This window comes from Chelonia mydas, chromosome 6 (genome assembly GCF_015237465.2).
Source record: "Chelonia mydas isolate rCheMyd1 chromosome 6, rCheMyd1.pri.v2, whole genome shotgun sequence".
Classification (NCBI taxonomy): Eukaryota; Metazoa; Chordata; order Testudines; family Cheloniidae; genus Chelonia; species Chelonia mydas.
Window position 1 is genome coordinate 46,709,051 of NC_051246.2, and position 24,123 is coordinate 46,733,173.

General features: G+C 38.6%; 1 protein-coding gene and 1 long non-coding RNA gene across 5 annotated transcripts in view; one reads left to right on the forward strand and one right to left on the reverse strand.

Annotated features, from left to right (window-relative positions):
• Nucleotides 1-24,123, reverse strand: part of ANO3 (anoctamin 3) — a 369,380-nt gene that overhangs the window by 164,684 nt on the left and 180,573 nt on the right. The window lies entirely within an intron of this gene.
• Nucleotides 5,976-8,244, forward strand: LOC122466164. The gene is made up of 3 exons (XR_006291476.1): nt 5,976-5,987; nt 6,128-6,132; nt 8,085-8,244. It is a non-coding gene; the product is annotated as an uncharacterized LOC122466164 (long non-coding RNA).

Consider the following 24,123-nt stretch of genomic DNA (forward strand, 5'->3'; position numbering starts at 1 on the left):
AAACATATTAATAATATACCTTTTCAGCAGTTTCATGGACAGTTATGATTCGTGTAATGTTACTTTCTTCATTTCCAGTTTCAACGTTTCTTTAAAATGTTGCTATAACAACTACTCAAGTTTGCTTTTTGTTAACTTGGTAAAAACTAGAGCTGGTAAAGTAATTCATAAAACAATATTTACTCAATATATTTAACCTCTTGAACTGCTGCAAATTCTCTGCAAACACAGCACAGTTTTTTCAAATGCAGGCAGGTCATTAGGGGTATTTCATATTCAGAACTGGAGCTATTTAGATTGGACAGATGTGTTTCTTTTTCCTTATTTGATTGATGTTAACTCTTATAATCATGTATCCAGCTCAAATAAACACGCTTACAAAGCCACTATTTATTTTCCATTTTGCAACAGTATTGCAGTTCACCTTTGAACAGCTAACACATTGTACCCTAGAAGGGGTTCTACATCAATGATGAGAAAAGTGATTCATGTACGTACGGACCAGTGCTTTCAAAATCCTTTGAGGTAAAAGGTGATTATACATAAAGATAACTGATTATTAATAACCCATTCATGTGTACATATAATCAAGGTAAGCGGCACATTTACATGATTTACAAAAACAGATGAACTTATTTTCTGTTGTATACCTGCTCTTAAAAGCAAAGCCTTATTTCTAAATCTGACTCTCATTGTGATGGAAGAACATCTCATGTACGTTCAGCTTTTCTTTATTCTTCTACAGCTCATACCAGTGAAAGTAAGGGGTAGCTTGTACATTTTCACAGCCATGAATAGCTCTTAGCAGACAGTGGATTTAAATGGAAAACCAATTACAAGCATTATTGCTCTGAATCCTATGCAAAGAAATGTTATTAGGCTTTCTTTGTAAAGTCCCCTAATTCCAATTACATTATTTTTAACTTAAAATATGTTTGAATATGAAATGTATTTGCAATAACACCTACAAGATTGCTGTAAAACTACTGCAGAAATTAATTTACAAAAATAGCTGGATGTAATAGCTGTCTGACTGTAGACAGTCAGATTTTGAGTTTCCAATTACAGACACACCAAAAAGAAATTAAGTTCTAATTTATGGTAATTAGTGGTCCAATTTCTGTGAAACAATAACTGACAAATGTTTAATGTCATAGAAATAATAAAGGACCTGAATAATGAAATTGGCTTCCCCAAACAATTGCTGGTGAATTCAGTATCTAGCAATGCTTGAAAAAACTGTTTAGTTCATATTTGTCCTGATATTTTTAATTCACAAATAAGAATTTCTCTTTTTATATTTCATAGCATGCAGAGTGCAGGTTGGGAGACTTTGCCTTTCGTTGACAGTACTGCTCATTTTCCTGTACGCACAAATATGTTTTATAGCCACAAGTATTTTTTTTTTTTAATTAACAGAACCCAGAAATGAGTGGTCAGCATGGAGGGAAGAGAAAATGTAAATCAAGAATAATCATCAAGCTGCTCTTTATGGTCTGAATATAGATTTTACCAGCTGATCACAAGTGCCCATTGTTGCAATAGGAAAAGCCAAGTTGTACAGCCTGTATGATTACATGCATTTAACATTATTAATATTCTGTATCTTGTTATACTGTACTATGCTGAACCTGGGTAGGCAATCACAGGAAAAGCATCTTTTTGATGTAACCTTTCTGCAAGATATGTGGTGGGTATGTTATGCTTTTGGACTGACCACAGTGACTAAAACACCATGTGAATGAGAAATTATTTCTCATTCACATTTCTGTCTTAACAGCATGCTAGATTTTTGAAATACCCCATGAAGTGTAAAGCAGCACGTGTTCTGCTGTACTGCATTGCAGGAACCAGATGTATAAAAGCTGATGCAGCTTCATCCCTACCTCCACTGCACTGATATCTGGTGCTCCAGCAGTTAAATGCTCAGTGGAAAGGGACTGAAAGCAATGCAATCATCAGCATGAATATTTACCTCTTGAAACTGAATCAAAGTTGGAATAGCTGTTGCTTATACTCCACTGCCAGTGGACTTGTACTTAGTTAAGTAGCATGCTGAAGTCTAGTGAATTTTGTTGTGTGTGCAAAAACATACATTTCTGTTTTTTGTTTTTTTTAATATAGTGGGAAACCTATATTTTCCCAAATCCCTCCTAACTACAATAGGTGAATGGGTTCTGTTCATACTTAAAAAAAAGTACAGAAAGAACAAAAAAAATTGCCAACTGATCAAGCAAGGAAAATTTCATCCAGAGAGGATCAGTTTTCAAAAAAGCTACCAGTATGAGAATGAAAGGGAAAAAGAAGGTTACAATGGAGGTCCTAACATAAGCTTAAAGATGACCTACAGGACAAAAAGAAAATTGGGCTTGTACCCATTTTTGTTTGATATGTAAAGAAGGCCTGAAATGTTTAAAACGTGTGTTTTTCTACACAATGCATATGCTCTGAGATCCCCAAAGGGTCATTCAGCAAAATCAGGAAAAACTAAACAATCCTGACATAAAAAAAAAGCAAGGGATGGGTGAAATAATCTTAAACAAATAAAAAACCCTCCCAACCTATCTATCTTTTAAATAGACTGTTCACCACAAACTGAGCAACATAACAGATGCATAGTAAATATGTTCACAATAAATGTGCTTCAGACTTAACCAGTGGGTGAGTGGCATTGAGAGGTGATAGTATTATGATTTAGAGGGGAAAGGATATATTTATTGCCTGTGCCTTAATCTATCATGGTTGACCATAAATCATTCTGATGGGTATTTTTCATTTCTATCCTGTACCACAGATAATTACTTTCATAAATCAATTTTATGAAACAAGATTTTTAAATGATATAATGAAATATTTATTGAACACTTATGTCTTTTATGCATTATTAGTGACAATTCTACCGTTTCCATATAGTAATGGACCAAAACCGTAAGCAGCCTGGATAGCCATAGATTTTTTTAAAAACGTTTATAGCTACCTTCACTTCCCCTCTTAGCCAGGTTGGTTTTTTAATCAGTGTAGTCTACTTTCTTGATTGTGGACTTTGGGGCAGGTAATGTATTCTTAAACAGTTCCCAAGTATCATTCATATCTTTTTTTTGTTCAAATTCTCTCTCCCAGTTGATTTTGCTCATTTTTTTCAGCTTTGTGAACCCTGCCCTTTTAAAAACAATATCAATATCTCTCTATATAGGAATCCATCTTTGTTGCTATACATCTTGTCATGTTTTCCATCCCACAGTCAGGTGCAGAAATTGGAAGTGCCAGATGCAAGTGTAAATGACCTGAGTCAGCAATTCTCTCTGCTGCCATTGACTCAGAGGAGGAAAGATTAATACATAAAACAAAAACAAAATACTTTGAGTGCATATTTTGTTATCTCTGGACAGTTAGTTAACTGATGAAAAACTGAAAGTATGAATGAAGATTTATGGTATCTTAATTTATTAAAAATTTCCAGTGCATCTCTAAGGATTCATTCACTCTAAGCAATCACTTCACAATTTTCCACCTCTCCTGCCTTTGTAAATTAAAAGCCAGGAACAAATAAAGGAGCACAGTAGCTGATTGTTCAGGAGCAGGGGAGTGAAACGGATGAAACAACAATGGGAAAATATGGTACTGCGGCTGTGTTTTGTAATATAATGTTTCTGCTAAGTTAAAGCAAGTAAATTCCAAACATTTAAAAATCCACTAATGCCACGTGGAAAGCCTTTTGATAATATTCCATTAAGAAATAATTCTTATACTGTACCATATTTCTGTGTTTTTCCACAGATTCATATTAATATTCTGCAGTTAGGGAGCTAAAAGTCCTGATTTAACTCTGGTACACCAACATCTCTACACTTGGCTACACTTGTGAATTACAGAGCAATAAAGAAGCCTCGGTGCACTAGCTCACAACCCGTCCACACTGGCAAGGCACGTAGAGCGCTCTGACTCCGCGGCTACAGCACTGCTGGTACTCCACTTTGGGGAGTGGAATAACATTTGCTGGGCCCCGCTGGAGCACCACAGGACCAGTGTGAATGAGGTGTTACTTTACTGCGCTCTGATCAGCCTCCGGAAATGTCCCATAATCCCCTTAAGTCAAGCCGCCACTCTTGTCATTGTTTGGAATCGCTGCAGGAATGCGGATATGCCCTTTGAAAGCTTTGTTTCTGACAGCCGGCTGCTTATCTGCTCTGAGACAAAGCAAACCATTAGTGTGGAATGCTGTGGGAGAGAGAGAGGCAGGAGGGGAGGGGGGTCTGCTGCTGTCTGAACTTACAAGACAGCATGCTGACATGCTCTCAGCCCCCCAAAAACCCACTCTCTCCCCCCACATACACACAACACACTCTGTCTCACTCCACTTCTCCCGCATTTGCAAAGCACATTGCAGCCACTTGCATGCTGGGATAGCTGCCTATAATGCTCCGCTCCCAATGCAGCTGCAAGTGCTGCAAATGTGGCCATGCCAGTGCACTTGAAGCTATCCCTGTGGACAGACTGCAGCACTTTCCCTCCTGCACTCTCCGAAGGCTGGTTTAACTCAAAGCGCTCTACATCTTCAAGTGTAGCCATGCCCTTATCTCTCTTCTCGTTCTTCTGCTCTAGCTGTTCAAATGTTTATGAAGTTTTTGACGTCCTTTTCATTATTTCCTCCCACTCCCATTTTTGTGCTTTTCTGCATGGTACCCCCTACATAAGCAACACTTTCTGGTTCACCAAGGGACAGCATCCCTTCTTTCAGTTCAACCCCCCTCTGAAAGATTCACTTCTTTTGTGATGCCCACAAGAAGTGAGCCAACAACAGAACAAAAACATTGTGCACTACTCCTTTCTCTTAGATCCCCAGCCATACAAACTTGTCTATTAACTTAAGCTCTTTCAGGTAGAGACTGTTGTCCTGTTCAGTGTCAACCACATTGTGAGCTCTCAAAACACCATCATCTTCTATGTAGGCTATTCCCATAGCAGGAACAAGAAATCTACTAAGCTTTGCTCACAGAGATGCCTTCCCATTCTCTCAGTGTTGGAAAAAAATCGGTTACTCAGTGGAAGAATCAGGCATTACAACTGGCAGAACTAAGAGATTGCCTTAGATCTGTGTGGATCTTAGAGGTTTAGCAGAGGTCAAGGCCTCCATGTAGAAGCCCCTTGCTTGTAATGGTTTCAGGCTGCTTTCTGCTTCTTCCATTGGTTGTCAGCACGGCTCCTGTATTTGTGCTAGCATTTTACAAAGAAAAAAAAAAAAAGTTAACACACGATGCCTAATATAGCTAGGCCAGTGTCAAAAAAATTCAACTCAGCAAATGTTGCCGTGCCACAAGTAAATGACCATTTCCAAACTACTGAATGAACTTGCTACTGTACAAGTTTTCCTAACAGTACCGTACTACCTGATAGTGAAGGCTTACACAGTGCACGTCAACATTTTTGAATTTTGAATTTTATCTTACAATTAGCAAAGCTCCTTACAACAGTGCACAAGGAACCAAGTAGCCAGCATAACACTATAACCGCTATAGGCAGGACCTGCATAGAAGGTTGTTACACCAACAATAGTGAAGCATGTCAGAACAACAGAGGTTAAAATGTGTGAAAGGTAGAGCTGGTCAAATGGTTTCCATCAAGACTTTTTTTTATGGATAATTGGGTTTTTGCAAAAAGTATCTGCCTTATATGGAAAATTTGCCCCAGTTTTCATCTGAAAACTTACCTGACAGAAAATCGGGGGTGGGGGGGGTCATTGAAAGGAATATAAAAAAACAAAAAAAAACAACAAAAACAAACTTTTTCCCCACCAGCCTTTGTAAAAGGAAAGATATGGGGGTAGTGCTAGATAACCAAACGAAATGGGAAGAGGAGTTCATGAGCTAGGCTCAAGCAAGTCTATGAAGTGTTTTAAAAACTAGGACTATCATCTGGATCCTAAAATGAGGTAATGGAGCTGTTTTTGGATGGGGATAAAGTCAGGTTTCATGTACACACTAAGATGCGTACTTATAAATACTGAATATGGGCCTGCTGGCACTTCAAATGGAAGTTCAGGGTACTCAGCAACTTGCAGAACTAGCCCCTACATGTGTTCAGTATTGTATTCTATGTTAATTGTTAACTCTTTGGTCCTAACCCAGAGCCAGCGTGACTACTCACATGAGGGCTGCGAGATCGGGCTCTATACATACGCCACGAGATAAACCTTGTTACTTGTCTTACCACCTGGTCATCTTCTCCGAACCATTAAAGTAAACAGGGACATACTGGGAAGTATAGTACATGATTTTTTAAAAAATGACATTAGTAAAGTAGGGCTTATGCCAAATTGACAGTGTGTTATAGGTTGCTATTTGTTTGGACATAAAACTTTGAGTCTACTGATCACTTGGCCATTAGAAAAAGAAAATTAAGTTCTTGTTTTTAGGGCATGGATGCCAGCTGTAACCAACGAATTGTCAGAGAGTGCGGCAATGGGTTGGGCCTTTCCCAGACAAAGTTAAGGAAGGAAGATATCTGCAGGCCAGCAAAGGCAAGAAAAGACAGTCTAGAACAAGGTTACTGACAAGTGTAGACGATTATGCGGGCATAGGTTTTCCACCATCCAAACAGCAGTGTCAATAAAATGAACAGCTAATGGAGGATTTGTAATGTGATGTGATTTTTCATATTAAAGTCTTTTTGAGCATAAATGTTTTAAAGTTTATCACTATGAAATATTTGGGTTTGAGTCATTTAAGCTTTAATTTTAATGGAATCGGTGCCTGAATAAAAATAAAGTAATATTAGTTCACTTAATTTAACATGGGAATTTAAAGACTCTGGAAAGCTGTTGGCAAGTCTGGAAGCTGTCTGAAATTTTAATAAGCAGTTAATTGCTTGAAAAAAAAACAAATAACCAAAATATTTACTTCAACTGTCAATAGTATTTCAGAACTCCTGAAGGCTGCATTTTCTCATTCAACTATATATATTTAAAATAAGAGATTCCCCTTTTCCCTTAAGTGGTTCCTAAATGTCTACTGAAAATGCATTCTCGGGAGCACCTAGAAATAGCCGAGTGAGACCTGTCAAAGTGATGCTTGAGTTTAACAGATCTAACAGTAGTATCTTGGGACAGGGCAAGGGGAAGCAGGACAAGAATGGCAAATTAAATGAATTCTAGATATGTGCATTACTCATCTCGAGTCTAATGGAATAAAATGGTACTGCCCACATATAGCAGTAATAAGAATTAGCCGGGCTGCTATTTCTAGTTTAGAGCTAGATTGTAACCTACAGCCACTTGCCTAAGTAAGGTGCACGTGCAACTGTACTGTGCCATGAAGAGCTGAGGGAGAGTGTGTACTTTCAGAATACTGCAGCCTACTCCCACTGGTGCAACCAACCCACTCCACAATGACCCACCTCTTCCCTAAGGACACATTGAGATATCAGTTCCTTCACAGAGAATGCAGTTGTGATAGACCATGCAAGTGGAGGAGGGTTCCTTGCTCATGACCTTCCTTCTCCTATAACTCTTACATGGAGGTGTCACAATAGGATACATTTAGCTGAGGAGAAATAGGGCTCTTTTGCCTAAGGGACTAACTGGTCAGAGACTTTTTTGCATGACGGGGGACTGCAAAATACTAGATGAGAATTCTAGTTGGACAAATTTAGAGTCAAAAGGTAATTCAGGAACAGGACCCGAGTTTGGTGTGCAGCTGTATTTTTACAGAAACAGATGATAAAACCTGAATGTATGTCTGACAGATGTCATGAAAAAGAGGCGATTACTTTGGTACTTTCTTTAAACCCTTCTGAGATAGAACTTGGGAACAATCATGCAATTAGTATTTTCAGAGAAGAACCAAAAAGTTTTAAGGGGGAGGATTTGGTACCTGAATGGCAGCTGGATAGTGTGATGGGTTTGGTCACAAAGACCCCATTGGGCTGGTGTGCTAAGACTACCCCTGAGCCCATTTTCTCTGCCAGCTTGGGAATCCAGAACCCTGTCTTGTTGAGCCAGATATGCTAATCTGCTGCAACCCAGGGTCTGACCCACACCCCCAAAGCTACTTAGCAAGTGCTCCTATCTCTAGCACCCAGACACCCAGTCCCAATGGGATCCAAACCCCAAATAAATCCATTTTACTCTGTATAAAGCTTATACAGGGTAAACTCATAAACTGTCCACCTTCTATAACCCTGACAGAGAGATATGAGCAGCTGTTTGCTCCTCCAGGTATTAATTACTTACTCTGGATTAATTAATAAGCAAAAGTGATTTTATTAACTATAAAAAGTAGGATTTAAGTGGTTCCAAGTAATAACAGACAGAACAAAGTAAGTTACCAAGCAAAATAAAACAAAACAAAACATGCAAGTCTAAGCCTAATACATTAAGAAACTGATTACAGGTAAAATCTCACCCTCCAAGATGTTCCAATAAGCTTCTTTCACAGACTGGTCTCCTTCCTAGTCTGGGCCCAATCCTTTCCCCTGGTACAGTTCTTGTTAGCTCTAGCTCAGGTGGTAACTAGGGGATTTCTCATGACTGGAACCTCCTTTGTTCTGTTCCACCCCCTTATATAGCTTTGGCACAAGGCGGGGACTCTTGTCTCTCTGGGTCCCACCCCTCCTTCTAAATGGAAAAGCCCCAGGTTTAAGATGGATTCCAGTACCAGAAGACATGGTCAGATGTCCTGTGAGACCCCAAGCGTTCATTCTTCCTGGCCTGACGAACAGGAAGGCTTGCAAGTAAACAAACCATTTACAACCAATTGTCCTAGTTGATGGGAGCCATCAAGATTCCAGACCACCATTAATTGCCCACGCTTTGCATAATTACAATAGGACCTCAGAGTTATATTTCATATTTCTAGTTTCAGATACAAGAATGATACATTTATACAAATAGGATGACCACACTCAGTAGATTATAAGCTTTGTAATGATACCTTACAAGAGACCTTTTGCATGAAGCATACTCCAGTAAATTATATTCACATTCATTTGCATATTTTCATAAAATCATATGGAGTGCAACGTCACAGAAAGAGACAAAGAAGTGGAAGTGAAAAAGGGACCATATTTAGAACTACAGATAATCACATTTACAGGGTGAATAAATGAAATGGTAGATGAATTTAACATTCATTGGTACCACTCAAGAATATAATTCTTGTTTCTTGTATAACTTGATATTCTGCAATCAAATGCAAAAAGCCAGAGTAACAGGAGTGTATGAATAGGTATTGGAGGGGGAAATAACTGGCTGCTCCCTAGGTCTATCTCCTGGCCCACTCCATTGCCACTGCAATGTAGCTGCTCTACTGACAGCCCCAAACATGGGGCTCATTGTTAGTAAAGAGGGTTTTGCAAGATCCCTCCAACGTCACAGATGGATTTAATACATGAGTCAATAAGACATCGTTCTAGGCAGAGCTGAGAGAGAGAGAGAGTGCTATAGTTAAGGTTCCTCAACCCTTTCCATCTTAAAAGCCTGTGTGTTCAGTTGCTTATAACTTTGCCAAACGTTAACCATTTGGGCTGAAATAGTCCATGCTAGACATCTGACTTAGGTGGATATTTTGGAATGTTCAGGAAAAATGGTTCAACTGTTTTAGAAAACAACATGAGGAGAAACAATAGGTTTTGCCAATGTTAAATTCTTCCAACAGTTTCAATGAAGCTGCATGTTTTGAAACAGGGACTTCAAATTTGGCAGGGGGTTAAACAGGGAGGTATATTTTGTTGTCCCTGTGAAAATACACCCAAATTTGACCAATTGACAAGCCCCTGAAAACCACCTTTTGCACACATTCAGTAAAAGTTTGTTAGAGTTTGGCAGCAAATTTTCTTCAAAGATTCCATCTGTAGTGAGCATGCTCCACCCCCACAGAGCTCCATGGAGCCACACTAACAGTTACCGAGCACGCTCCAGCCCAAAACTGAACAAGAATTTTCCCACAAATGCTACTCCTGGCTGCTGGGGGCCACTGTGACATGAGAACAGAGAGCAGGGAAACTCTCTCTTCTCTGCCATCAGTGCTCCTTTTGATGACTCCCAGGCACCATGGAGAAGAAAGGCACCCAACTGGAATGGAGAGGGGTGAGAAGGACAGGCTGAGTAGTGGGATGAAGAGATTAATGGGTGGAGAGGAGCAGAGGAGGACAGGAGATGTAATTTCCTATTTAAAAAAAATGTTACCATGCAGAATCAAGCCTGTGCAACCTTAATTCAACTTCCAAACATGTGTGCATTATGATACTGCCTTTAACAACATACCGCGTTTCCCAGCGGACCCCTGCCTCAATTAGTGCACAGAAGGTAAATTAAGGTTGCATGAGCAACTTTTTATCAGCATTTCTTAAATGTTTGACTTGTCAGGCTTAGTTTCAACAGTTTTTTTTTAAATATATATTTATATATGCAGAATGTGTTTATAAACTATAATATATTAAATAATATCTGAAATATTTGCTCCTAAAGACAATCCTATATTGATTCTTATAAGTACAACATGTAAAACATTAGCTATGGTGCAGTGTTACACACAAAGCTTATTTTTGGTTTGTTTGTTTCTCCCATTTGGAAAGTAAGTTGCTAGAGCAGAATATGAATACTTGTATTTTCCTACTATGTTAAAATCATGCATCACCACATGCTATAAACTCCTGAGCTTCAGTTCTACATATTGAGATAACAGATATTGCCTTTGTTTGGTATTCTAGAACTAATCTCATATTATTTATTACAGTTCACATCACACAGATGGCACAAGAAAATTCTTTCAGCCTTTGCAACTCCAAACTACATCAAGATGTTAACTGTGGTGATTTGAAGAAATACAAAGAGAAACCAGAAGAGTCTATCCCTACAAATGAATTAACACAGCCCCTTTAAGGGTCAAGAATCTTTAATACTAACACAGCCACTGCTGCAAATGGACTGGTTTGTACAATACTTCCATTAGTGCCCACATATGCAGGGTATTTTAACTCATCTGTGCTACCGGCTTTAATTTGGCTTCTCTCATTCAGGAGCAAAATCATTATCCAAGACATAAAAACTGAGGTACCCTACAACTGAGAAACAGCCAATCTCCCTTTTTACTACCAGTTTGCATAACATTAGTCCCTATTTTCAAGGCAGCAAATGAGTTTGCTAGAAGAAGTTTTATGAAAAATATATCCAGACAAGTTTTTTTCACTAAAAAAATTCATATTAAATTTTAGGATCAGGCTTTAATGCACAAAGCACTCAGCAAGCAAAGCAGCCAAATCTGTGGACTGAAGAATCCCTAAGTACTTATCTGCAAGACTAACACTAATGGCTGCCAAGCTCTTTGTGAAAAGTCTCTTAATATTTATTTATATGGTCATCTGCGTTTCAAAATGCCTCAATACTATTATGTTAATAAATTTTATAAAGTGCACTGAATGTATAGGATTGAGACCAGGAATCACTATGACCTATATTGAGTATTATACAGGAAATAAACATTTGTCAGATGTATGAAGAATTAACTCAGAGAGAAATCTTTACATCTACAGAAAAGATACTGAAATTACTCAGAAATCTCTTGTTCACTCATCCAGCTGAAATGTGAAGTAACAACCTGTGTCCACTTTAGTTATGGACAGAACACTGGACTGGGACTCAGGAGACTTGGGATTTATTCCCAAGCCTGCTGTGTGACCTTGACCTCTCTGTGCCTCAATTTCCTCATCTGTAAAATGGGGATAAGGACACTTGCCTCTTCTGGAATAAAATAAAGGAAAATAATACTTTCATATCATGAAATTAATTCTCTGCCCCCTGAAGTCAATAACTAAGCTCACAGTGATTTCAGTGGTGTGGAATCAGCCCCCCTATTAATGCTTACACAATACTTACCTATGTATAGTGAGACTTTGTTCATTGCTTGGAAAAACAAAACAATCTGGCATCCTTGCAAAGCGGTAGGAAGTGCTTTTTATTGATGAGAGTAACACTATTCCCAGAATCATATATTATGTATTATTTTATAGCTTGTATGATATTAAAGTTGCATGGTTTGTCTTCAGAAGTTATGATTAAGGTTATAATGGAGGGTATTAGAATTCAGTTCGGATTGGTTGCAGTAACCTTTTAAATCTAGAGGTGTAATAAATTTCTCCAGCATGAGGAGAATTAAAAATCCCCATTTTTCAGACACCATGCAATAAATAAGTAGTTTTCAGTGTCCTTAATAAAATATTTATAGAGGCAAATGCTGTTAAAGGTTACTAGATTCTGTGCTTAGCAAGCTGCCAAGCTCCTATATGTTTCAAATAAAGGAAAAAATTGTTGGAGTTTTTTTATTACTTGATCATCCCATGGTTTATATCTGTTGTGCAGTCCCTTCTGATAGGGCTGCAAAATAAAACAGAATCTTTGGGAAACCTGAATTTTGTCTGTATGTGTTTATAGCTTCTTTTTTTTTTTTTTTTTTGGGGGGGGGGGGGGGGAAATGGCAGACAGATTTTTTCCCTTCAAACTGGCACGTTGCAGGTTAAACTAAGGTTTACAGAACTCCCTTAGACCTTGATCCTGCAAACACATATATACATTTATGCACATTTAAGTCTTTGCAGGATCAGAACCTTCAAGATATGGTGAAAGGAGGCCAGTTGTATTAAGGGCTTGTAGAGTTCTGTGCAAGGTTGGGAGGGAATGTGTAGCATAAAAATTGTGGATTGGCAAGGGAGTGACAGGCTGCCCCACATGGAACTGCTAATATAAGGTTGCTTTAGGTCTCTCCCTATCAGTAGCACGTTTCCACAATATTCAGACTACAGTGGTTCAGAACATAAATACGTACATACTTAAACTATGTGACCCACCCTAGAGTTTGTGGCCCAGAAACGCAGATTTCTTCATAATCTGCCTAAGAAAAGCAATTAATAAGTGATGAATCTTGGCTACAACTAAGCCATCACAACTCAGAGCTCTATTAATTCACGAATCGTTTCTGCATCTGCTGAGAGCTGTGGATCTTGATAATAGACAGTGTCACTACTTTTGTCTGCACTGTCTCACTCTCTCTAGTCCAATTCACATCACAGAGGGACTAGCGTGAATATTTTCATATGGACCAAGGGAAGAGGTGAGGGAAGAAGTAGTCTGAGAATGTGCAGGAGTATAGTTCTGTCCCAATACTCCAGTATCAGCATAACAGACAGACCAGGCTGTATGAAGGATGGTATATTGCCAGAGGGAAATCTAGGAACTAGATCACGAGAAAAAAGAAAAAAAGCTACAGCTTAAACCCAATCCACATACTCCTATCCAAACAGTGGAGTAATAGTTCCTACAAAGATGGGCCCTCCCCACAACACACCCAAGTACCAGGAGGCCCTACCCTTTGTAAGGCTCCCAGCAATATTTTCTTGACCTTTCAAACAACTTATTTTCCTCTGCATAAATGCTATCACCTCTCTCTAAACCTCACATTCTCCCTTCACAACCCCCCCTCATCTCTTTCTCCCACAAATACCCCTCCCTCCTTGAGCAGGTTTAAATGACTACACAAGGTGAAAGACAGTGAAGAATAAGTGTCCGTATGTTTCCTGGCTAGATGACTATTGAGGGGTAGAAGAGAGGGAAGTTTACTTAAACTGAGGAGACAGGGTGCCTATGTTGAATTGATGAGGTTGGAGAGACCTTGTTGCCTCATTTATTTATTGTTTAACTTTGCTTATCACCTGCTTTGGAAATATACTCTGGATTGTTTTTAAAATCAATTGTGCCTGCATTTTTTTTATTCTTTTGTTCTGAGAGATGGAATCAGATGTGGGCACATGTGCATGCTCTCTAGAGACTGAAGGGAAGCTGGTGTTTGGCTCTCTACCAGAATAATTTTAGACTCAGTTCTTCCTTTTGCATATACTAATATAATCCCGAAGGTGGGGTTTTTTCATACACATTGACTTGTAGTCACTGCTGCATACCTCGTTCTCCCTTAGTTATTGTTTTACCCAGTGTCTTTGAATGAAACAGTACTGCTCAGCTCCTTTGATACCTATGCAGAGGACTATACCTATCTATTTATATAATTTTTGAGCATCCTTTCCTAGCTTTGAACCAATGCTAGACTGCAGTTATATCTTAATGTGTAGGACAGAATGCTGGTTGTCCTGGTTAAGAGGACAAATGGATGAGGGAGCCAGGTATTTCGTTGATGCAATCGTGTTTATTTACAAAGTCTTGTTTCCCTATACACTGAAAATCAACCAGCATGAGACAGCTTCTTTGCTTTAGACTTTTTCTGAGGGCTACTCTTTCAGTGCTTGTTCTGCTGTCTCCTTGGCTTTCTGCTCCTTCTCTGTGGTGTTCCACATTACTTTCCAGTCACACATACCTGGCTTCAATCCATTTAGTGACCTACTCCTGAGTTTCTTATCAGGACACAGTGGAAAATCTTTCCCACATACAGCTAACGCCTACTTCAGCCTTGCCTAAAGCTTTGTTTCGGGCCCAAGACCCCCATTGTTTCAGCTATCTATTGCATAAAGGAACTCTCAACTGAGCTACATATATATCCTGAATGAAATATGGCTGTTACATTTGTTTCAATGAAGTTTAACCCAGCACACATACTTTACCCTGAATATCAAGTGCAATTCTGAGGTATCTCATTTTCAGATACTGTATGAGATTATGAGTTGGAGGTTACTTGACCTGTATAACCTTCAGTTTCCCACTTTGAGACTTTTTTTTTTTAAATAAGAGTCAGGAAGCACTCCTTAACATTCAAACACAATGGGGGATTATAAAATGGATACTCTTAATACTCTCTGGGAACAGGATTAGGTCCTATACTAGTGTAACATTCATACCCTGTTTTCTTATTTTTTTTTTCCTCAGTCAGGCTTCTGCTGTCTTGGATGTGAAGTTTTTCATTTTTTTAAAACTCTAGTCCAATGACAGTAGCATGCATCATACCCCACCATTTTTCAATATCTGACCAAACAAATGTTATGTCAACTTCGCATATTATGTAAAACTTAAAATAATTCCAAGAAACAGAGTCTCTCCAAACTTTTTTTTAAAAAAGCCCTTTTGTATCATTGAAAACCAGCAGAGGCAAAGTAGTACTGACTTAATCTTCTAGATTAGAAGCCATTTATCATCTTGTCCTAGTCACACAATAACTATTTCTATCAAGTGGGCTAGAGATCCGAGCATAGGCCTGGTAACCTCTGGAGTTCTACAACCAGCTTTGTCATTAACTATGTGACTTAAATCACAACCTCCCTGAGTCACTTTCCACATCTGTAAAATGGGAGTACTACTATTTACATAACAATCATGTTGTTATGCATGGGATTAAACAGATAAAATAGAATTTTCAGGAGGGCTCAGCACCCACAATTAAGGCCAGATTGTAAAGAGAGTCCTGCCCCCATTTAGGCACCTGTTTAAATTGCCAGATTTCTAGAAGAGGCCAGCCTTTTGGATGCTGAGCACTTCTAAAAACTTGGCCATTTATGCTGGTGCCTAAATGGGAGGTGATCTTTTAAAATCTCATTTGTGGGTGCTGAATAAATGAAAAACTAGCCCTGAGTTCTTTAGAGAATTTGGCCTTTAATGGTTAAAATATGCTATGTAAGAACCAAGTGTTATTCCACAATTCACCCATTTCTGCAGCATATAAGTGGTTGTTTCTCCCACTGGGAAATTAATCAAGGGTGATATGAGGAATTCAGGAGCTGCAACCATGAGGGGAGACAGGAATTAGGAACTATTGATAGATAGCCTTAGCTTCTGTGGCCACTTCAGGATGTTCTGAGAAACCCACAGATCCTAGGAAAGCCATGGGTTAGGGGGCAGGCCCTCTTCTCTTCCTTGTGTTTTCCTCATAAAGTGGATATTTTTCTGCACAGACCTGAGTGAATCTTAAAGGCTTGGTGCAGTTCAGCTAAGATTACAAACAGGCTGGAAAGCTGAAAACAATTTTTCTTGGGATTTTCAGTAATTTTGCTTCCTTCTTGGCCAGAAAACCTGTGAAAACCTCTCTCATGTTATTCCTACACTTCTGCTTTCAGTTCTGGCTAGAAATACAAAAGGTGAAAACAAAAAAAGTAATAGCGGAAGGAAAAAAATTGAAGTTATCTCAACTTTTTCATGCCTCATAAAAGGCTCTTTTCAGGTTCAAGCTCTGACTGAAGATTTTGGTTGGTTATTTCATTTGTGTCAATATAACCAGCACTATTGAAACTGCTGTATTTTTGTTGCACCCTCATCATCAAGGAACAATACCTCTGGGAGGAGAGCCCTGCAACCAGATCCGAACCCAACTACAAGTTTCGGGGATGGAAAAAATGGAAATCCAACCAGACCCTATAAGGCTCTGGTCTGGTTGACTCTCCTCCTCATGCCCATGGGGTTGGCGTGGCAGTGGCAGCTGCATGCCCCACTCCTGCCAGTCGCTGCTCTGTGAGTAGCACAGAATGAGCATGCCAGGGAGCTACAGCGCCTCTCACTCCGCAGCACAGAAAATACAGCAGGGAACTCTGGATGGCAGGAGCAGGGCACACAGTCACTGGCAAATGCAACTGCTGCTGTGCCAGCCCTATGGGTGGAGGAGGAGAGCCAACCCCACAGGGGAGAGGGAGTGGCAGTGGCACCGACTCAGATTCAGGGGGAAGGGTTGGGTTGGAAAACAACTCAACGCTCTTATGCTTGGGTCTGGTCTGGGTCCAGGTATAAAAATTAGGCCCGATTAGACCTCTGTCTGAGAGACCTTCCTGGAGCAGTGAAGCTATACACTGCTCCCTACTTGGGCCGATGGCTAAATGCAACAATATGGCCTTAATGAATTATGCCTCATAAGATTACTATGAGGCAAGATAGTATTACCCCCATTTTTACAGATGAGAATTAGAAGCACACACTGGTTTATGACCAAGTTTTCAGAAGCATATACTAACGTTGTGTTCCCAGCTTCGGTAACAAGTGGCTACTGAGCACCCAGAAATTGAGACACCTAAAATTAACTGATTTTTTTTTTCAGCCAGAGGTATTTACCCAAGGTCAATCTATAGCAGTGTTAGGAACTGAAGCCAGACTCCCAGTCCCAGGCCTTAACCACAAGCTCATCTTTTGTCATGGAAATTGTAAGATCAATTAAAAAAAAACCACCAGTTTCACTAAGAATCTGCTTACATTGTTTCTTTCAGGCATCACCAATTTTATTCATCTAAGTCCTAAACAATGCGGGAGATTGAACACAAACTACTTCCATTACTCTTGCTTGCTACAATGGAAGTTATGGTGCATTTGAAAAAAAATGCTAATTGGGAAACTAAGTTTAATTCTTTATACAAATGAATACACTTTGCCACATGCTATACGGAATTAGCTCCACAGTATATTTAACACAACAACGCTAAAAATCTTAAAGCGCTGTTCGACTTCTGTAAATACACTAAACAGTTCAGATAGGTGAGCACAGAATCAATATACAACGCAGACTAAAGATCAGAAATTCTAGATGAGGGAATTATCTTCCATAAAACTGCTGTTTATGTTGCAAACTGGTGCAATGCATTGCATCAAAAAAAAGAACAAAGTCATCATTCCTTCATACTACCTATGGATCCCCAAATTAAGCCCAGCAGGTAGGAAGATATTGTATACATTTCAGAAAGCGTCTCCTTGTCAACACAAAACTACTTGTTTTATTGTGAAGTCCTGTAAAATTGTGCTAGTAACAATAAGTTCTCCTTATGTTCCATATTTCCAAACATTTACACGAATATAATTAAGAATATTTATTTTCTGTATGCCACCTAACATAAAGGAGAAAATGAGATTTTTCAATTTGCTCGCAGTTCTGAGGAAAAGAGTCATTTTGGGTCAGCCCCAATCCATCCCCCCCCCCCCCCAGAATTACTGTCAAATAAAAACAAAATCTGAAAAAAAAATCATTTTGGTCTGTAACAACATTGGCCACCACCAGAGTGCCCCTACAGGTCACTTTACGGCAGCCTGCCTCTGTCCCCCCCGCCCTTCAGGGCCTTTTAAGAACTCACTGCCCATGCATAGTTCAAAGAAAATCCCCTCTTGGGCTCTACTTTGAGTCCTCTGGTACACTCAAGCTCTCTAGGCCTCAAACCCAGTCCGGTGCCTCTCTTCTGATTGACCCAAAACAACATAAAACACAAACTCACACAATCTTCAGGCCAGTTGGCCTTTACAGTCTTTCACCTGTTTCAGCAGGGTTTCTTCCAGACTTCCCTGGTAAAGAGCTTTCTCCTGCTCTCTGCTGTTTCTTCAGCTTTTTCACTGCTCAGGCCCTGCAGGAGCCTTCTTGCTCCCTGTAGTATCTAGAACTTCCACCCTTCACTGCTCCTTTCTTCTCATTTTCTATGAAGAGCACCCAGGTGCAGCTCATCCTGTAATCAGGGCTAGCATAGCCCCAGGCTCTCCAGCAAGCCTCCCTGTGACAAGGTCAAACAAAATGTTTCATCTAACCCAACATTAAATGTTTCATTACATTTTGGGAATTACTAAACCTTTTTTTTAGATATAAAAGCAATGTAAATGAAGGGATAGCTTCACAAGGGGATTTAGGCACCATTCACAAAACCAGGGAGGAAACTCCTCTTAAGCCCTAGAGTCCAGTGGTTCTGGCACTCACCTGGAAGGTAGGAGATCTTAGTTTGAATTGGAGCAGGGACTGGCACATGAGTGTCCCCTCTCCCAAGTGAATGCCCTAAGCACCAGGCTATAGAACCATTCTCACTGTCTTTGTATTAAGTATTTCACATAAAGTGGAACAACTTCAACAGGAGAGATTGAGAGACACCCACCTGTGACTACCCAAGAGACTGGTGGTTAGGGAACTCCTGGAGAACTGAGTGTAAATCCCTGCTTCCGAGGAAACTAGCACCACCACCTCCTGGACCTTGTGAATGATGTTTAAGTCCCCTTGTGAATCTAGCCCAGCAAAACAAAACAGTTCATTCTGAAAATGTCGAAGTGAACTGTTTTGACATTTCTGATTCTTTTAAAATTATTTTTTGACTCAAACAATTCAGCAAAATCAACATAAAATTGTGAAACATTTCAGCCAACCCAAATTTGCATTTTTTTGGAGAAAAAAGCTTTGGCTAAAAATATTTGCCCAGCTCTATGAACTACCCTTTTACCCCCATGCAGAAGTGGTGCTTCCAGGCCCCAGTAAACCTACGCGGCTGGGGCAGTATAGGGAGTTTACATTGCTGCTGCTTCTGCTGTACGTATGGATCAGTAGAGAAGTTCAGTCTCCAGGACCTTCAATCAAAAACTTTGCACCTGCTCTAAATTCACATTTTAAATAAAAGACTCACGAACTGACAATTAGCTTTCTGGCTGCGATGTTAAATCACATGCTTTTAATAGATAACTGCAATGCTACAGGGCATGTTTTTATCCCTAAAGTTTCTGGGGAAAAGATGCATTGCAGGGGAAAGAGATTCCACAGAAACTGCAACTACAGGTTAACAATAAGAATCAGATATCTGAGGCCTAAAGGGAATATAACTTCCTGCATTACTAATATGCATCCCAATTAACTAGCTCATGAAAACAACACTGCTTTTCAGGTGAATCATTTCTTTAATAAAGAAAACTTTCCATAGCATTCCCACCTCTACCACACACATTGCAAACAAAGAAATGTACAATAGAAATGTTTGAAATACCTACCTCGATGCACAGTAAGTGTTCACATACGGAGGCTCAGCTAGAGAAGGCTTTCGGTTTTGTCTGTCTTTTTAAAATGTATGCATCTATCAGTGGAGGCAATAGGGTCCAATAGGTAGGCTGATGAACTGGGAGGCAGAAGACTGGTTTTAATCTTGGCTAAGCCACAGACAGGGTATTTGACCTTAGATAAATTACTTCACCTCTCTCTTTGCCTCAGTTTCCCAATCTGTAAAATAGGGATAATAATTCTATCCTCTTTTTGAAGACCTATGGACCTGTAGTGCCAAGTACTATAATCAAAACATTGTCATCTTACATTAGACAGGCTACACAAACAGGTCCAATTCTGGGATTATTTAAACTGGACATTTTGTAACTCACAGGCCAGCTGTGGAAAGTCAAGATCAACGGTAGATCTTGTATACTGGATCTGACACAACAGCATTGCACCACTGCTAACTAAGGCCTGTTCTCTAATGTCTGTGTGTTACAATTAGAAATGGGCTCACACCACTAAATTCAGATCTGGACTTACATTATCCTCATTTTATAGAGTCATAAACCACAGCAGATTGATGGCAGAACCAGTATCATTGAGGAGTCTTGATACCCTTTACACTACTTTAATCACAAGAACAGAGTCCAGTTTGTCCACTGTAAAAGTATAATTTGCTTAAAGTTGTCCATCACACACTCAAACCCTGACACAAGACTAACAGACTGAAATGGGGGGGTCTTGTTGCTTGTGGGCCTCATCCAAACTGTCAGCACATACTAGAAATGCATTTCATATTTCTGCAATGCTTCTTCACCTGAGGAAGAGACCTGTAAATAGCCACAGTAAGTGAAGCTGCAGAGCTGATTTTTCTCCGCCATTTGCAGTATGGCTTCCTGCTGGTGCTCGCTGTTTGAGGAGATTTAGCAAGTGACAAAGCCCTCTTACAGCAAGATACAATGAAACGACTAGTGATTATACAATTTTCTTTAGTTTCCTTCAGCAACCTTGGTAACCACTCCATAAAGTTACCTGTACCCATACATCATGCCTACTTATACAGCTCCGTGTGTCTTGAAATGTGCTGCGGAGGTGTGCAGAGCTATTTTAAAATTCTATAATTTCCCTAAATTATTTTAAAAAGTCAAGATCTGTACTGATTTAAAAATTCAAAAGGTTACATATCTGAAAAAGTTACCAGTGCTCTTTTAGAGCTTGTAGTTTAAAGAGAAAATAATACCCTTTCAACATGCACAATTAAACATACTGTACAGAACTATGAAAGAGCCTAACATATCATCTTTGCACCTGAAATAAACATGTGCTACTTAATAATTCTCTGAACTTCCAGAAAAATGCCTTTTAGCAGAGCACCTCAATGGCTTAAACAAAACTTTTTAAAAAAAATTATAAAACAAATTTTCCCATTCTAAGTACAATTTATATTTCTCAATATCAAATATAAACCAATATTCACCTAAAGCATATAACAGACTATCTAATAATTACCACTAAAATCTCTTCCCAGTACATACGCCTCTCCAACCATCCTTATCCCAAAAGCCTGGGGGGACTTAGCTTTGGAGCATGTCTTGAGAAGTTAACACATTCATAGTCTGCAATGAATGTAGACTAGGTGAACACATATGGATTAGAGGAAAATGAATTCCAGAGACAAGATGTCTTCCATGAGACTACCCTTCCAACCACCATTCCTTGTCAGTTAAATAGACTAAAATTAATTAAAAATCAGCCTGAAATCAATATCCTATTCCCTGAGGCACGGAAAGGTTGGGTAATTTACCCAAGGTCAGAGGAGATGGCAGTGGTAAAGTTCAGAAGAGAACACAAGTGTCACCCAGCTGACTTATAAGCAGTAGACTACACTAAACATCCAAGTTTTGCATACTATGCAAACTATCTAATCAAAGAATTTGGAAGTTTACCTGCTGAACCTGGAGAAACTAGTTAATATATGAAATAGTATTAATCTATTATTGATATAGTCTTATGTTAGTTACAAAGTTCCAGTCATCTGTTCAGAGCAAAGAAACCTCTGGGATAAAATTGGAAGACATAATGAGTTAAAAATTACTATTTGAAAATGGAAGAACAACATACAAATATGTCCTAGAGATGTACGTAGGGCCAGATTATCACATAAGAACTATAGATGCTATAGAGGTACTTGCAGATTTCTGAAGATATTTTATGAGATGAATAATTTATTTAATCTTAACTTTAAAGTAAAGTGTTTCCAAACAAAAGGTGCAGAAACTGTTACTGCAGAGACCTACAAGGCACCTTCATTATAAAGCATATTTATTGTCACTTGAAATTACCTCATGGAATAGGAAGTGACAACAGAGTCGTACAAAAATATTAGTCTGTGGATATAAACACAAAATTTTCAGAATTTTTTCACCAAAAGAGTTTGCAGATTTGACCAATGCTAAAATTCCATCATCTTCACTGCATACACTTTAAAAAAATTATTAAAAATCAAAATGGAAACATTTTGCTATTCAGATGTGGTCTGAAATTTGGCAAACAATGTTTTCCAAAGAATAGTGAAGCTCTTTCAGATGCATCACAAACTGTTTTTCTACCACCAAACATGATTTCAAGCTGAAGAAAATTTAATTTTCCTCTGAATAACCAGAGACAAAACTAATACATTTAGGTTTCTCATGACAATATTATTGTTGATGGTAAGCCTTTTTTTTTTTTTTTTAAATTGCTTTGGAACTGCTAGAAGGTAAATTATCCTGGCATATCGTATTATCTCATGATTTTAATTCTGTAATTGAGGAAAATGGATCATGCCACCTGCTATAGGATGTAGCTTGATTAATTAATTTTTTAAAAAAGCATAAGAATCACCCACAGCATCACCTACATCAGTTACATCTCATTAAGGAAATAAATGCTCACATATTTTCCCTTTTTCTATTATCATTTGTATCAAGTTATCACCCAGAGACTCCAATATGGTTTAGGACTAGAGCTGGGTGACATTTTTCATGTGAATTTTTTTCCCCAGAAAAAACACGGATTTGGGTCAACCAGAACAATTTGGGAACTTTAGTAGACTTCAGTAAATTGTTTCAGTTGAATAAAAAAAATGGAAATGTCAAAATGCTTTGTTTCAGCATTTCAAAAACAAAAGATCACACACTAGGAGGGGAATATCAAGAAAGCAGTTCACAGGGAGATGCAAGATAAAGTTGGGTGGAGGGTTTTCTATGGCACCTAGCACTATAGTATCTAATGCCCCAATACAGAAAAGTTATGAAGCATATACTTAACTTTAAGCACCTGAGTAGTCCCATGAATTCTTCAGTGGGACTACTGACAGGTTTAAAGTTAAACACATGCTTTGCTAGATCAGGGCCAGAATGCGTAGCATCTTGAGGGGATTTTATATCTATATAAAGTCTAGTAAAGATGTAGCCTATATGAAATATATAAATAAAACATAGGCTACATCTTATATATATATGAAATATATAAATAAAACATAGGCTACATCTTTACTAGGCTTTTAAAGCAACACTTTAAAATTCTCGAGTCACAATGGTATAAGACAGGTTTCAGAGTAACAGCCGTGTTAGTCTGTATTCGCAAAAAGAAAAGGAGTACTTGTGGCACCTTAGAGACTAACCAATTTATTTGAGCATAAGCTTTCATGAGCTACAGCTCACTATTCAAACATCAAGAAATCTGTGCATGACCTAAAAATCAAGCTAATTCAACGCTATTTATTTTGACTGGGAACTAACAATTAAGGTAGCAGTTCTAGGAGAAAACATGTAGTAGAGATGCTAAAAAACGACCTTTATTCCAAATGTTTAATGATGACACAGTAAAGTGAAAAAATAAATGTGAAGATGTTGAGTTAAATCGTTAGTTGCTATAGATTGACATAACTATGTCAATTTACACCAGCTAAAGATCTGGCCCTCAGTTTCCACTGACCTTTACCTGAAACTAACTTTAGTATAGAACAATATAAATGTTGTAATTACTATGACTAGCTATTCAGAATGAACTCCATGGAGTTATTTCCAAGGCATGATTGTTGTTTCCAAGATAGTCCCACAAAAAGCTGAAAAATCTATTAAATCTTTTCTGTATGTAACTGTTGGCCTTTGAATCATAGAATTATTATTCCTCTTTTAAGGACGGAAATCCAGTTTCCAAATTTGGAATTGCAAAAAAGGAAAGTAGAGCACACTGAAAAGGAATCTTTAGTTTTAGATTTCTAAGAAAGTGAAAACTAGCTGAATAAATCAGTGCAACATAGTTAGCTCAAATGAACATACAACCATTTCACTTCACCTTCAGGCTCTTATCTGCTGACTTCAGCTTGCTTTTTACAACACTTTTGGATAATTATAGTAAGACAACACTCATAAAATAACCTTAAGTAATAGAATTT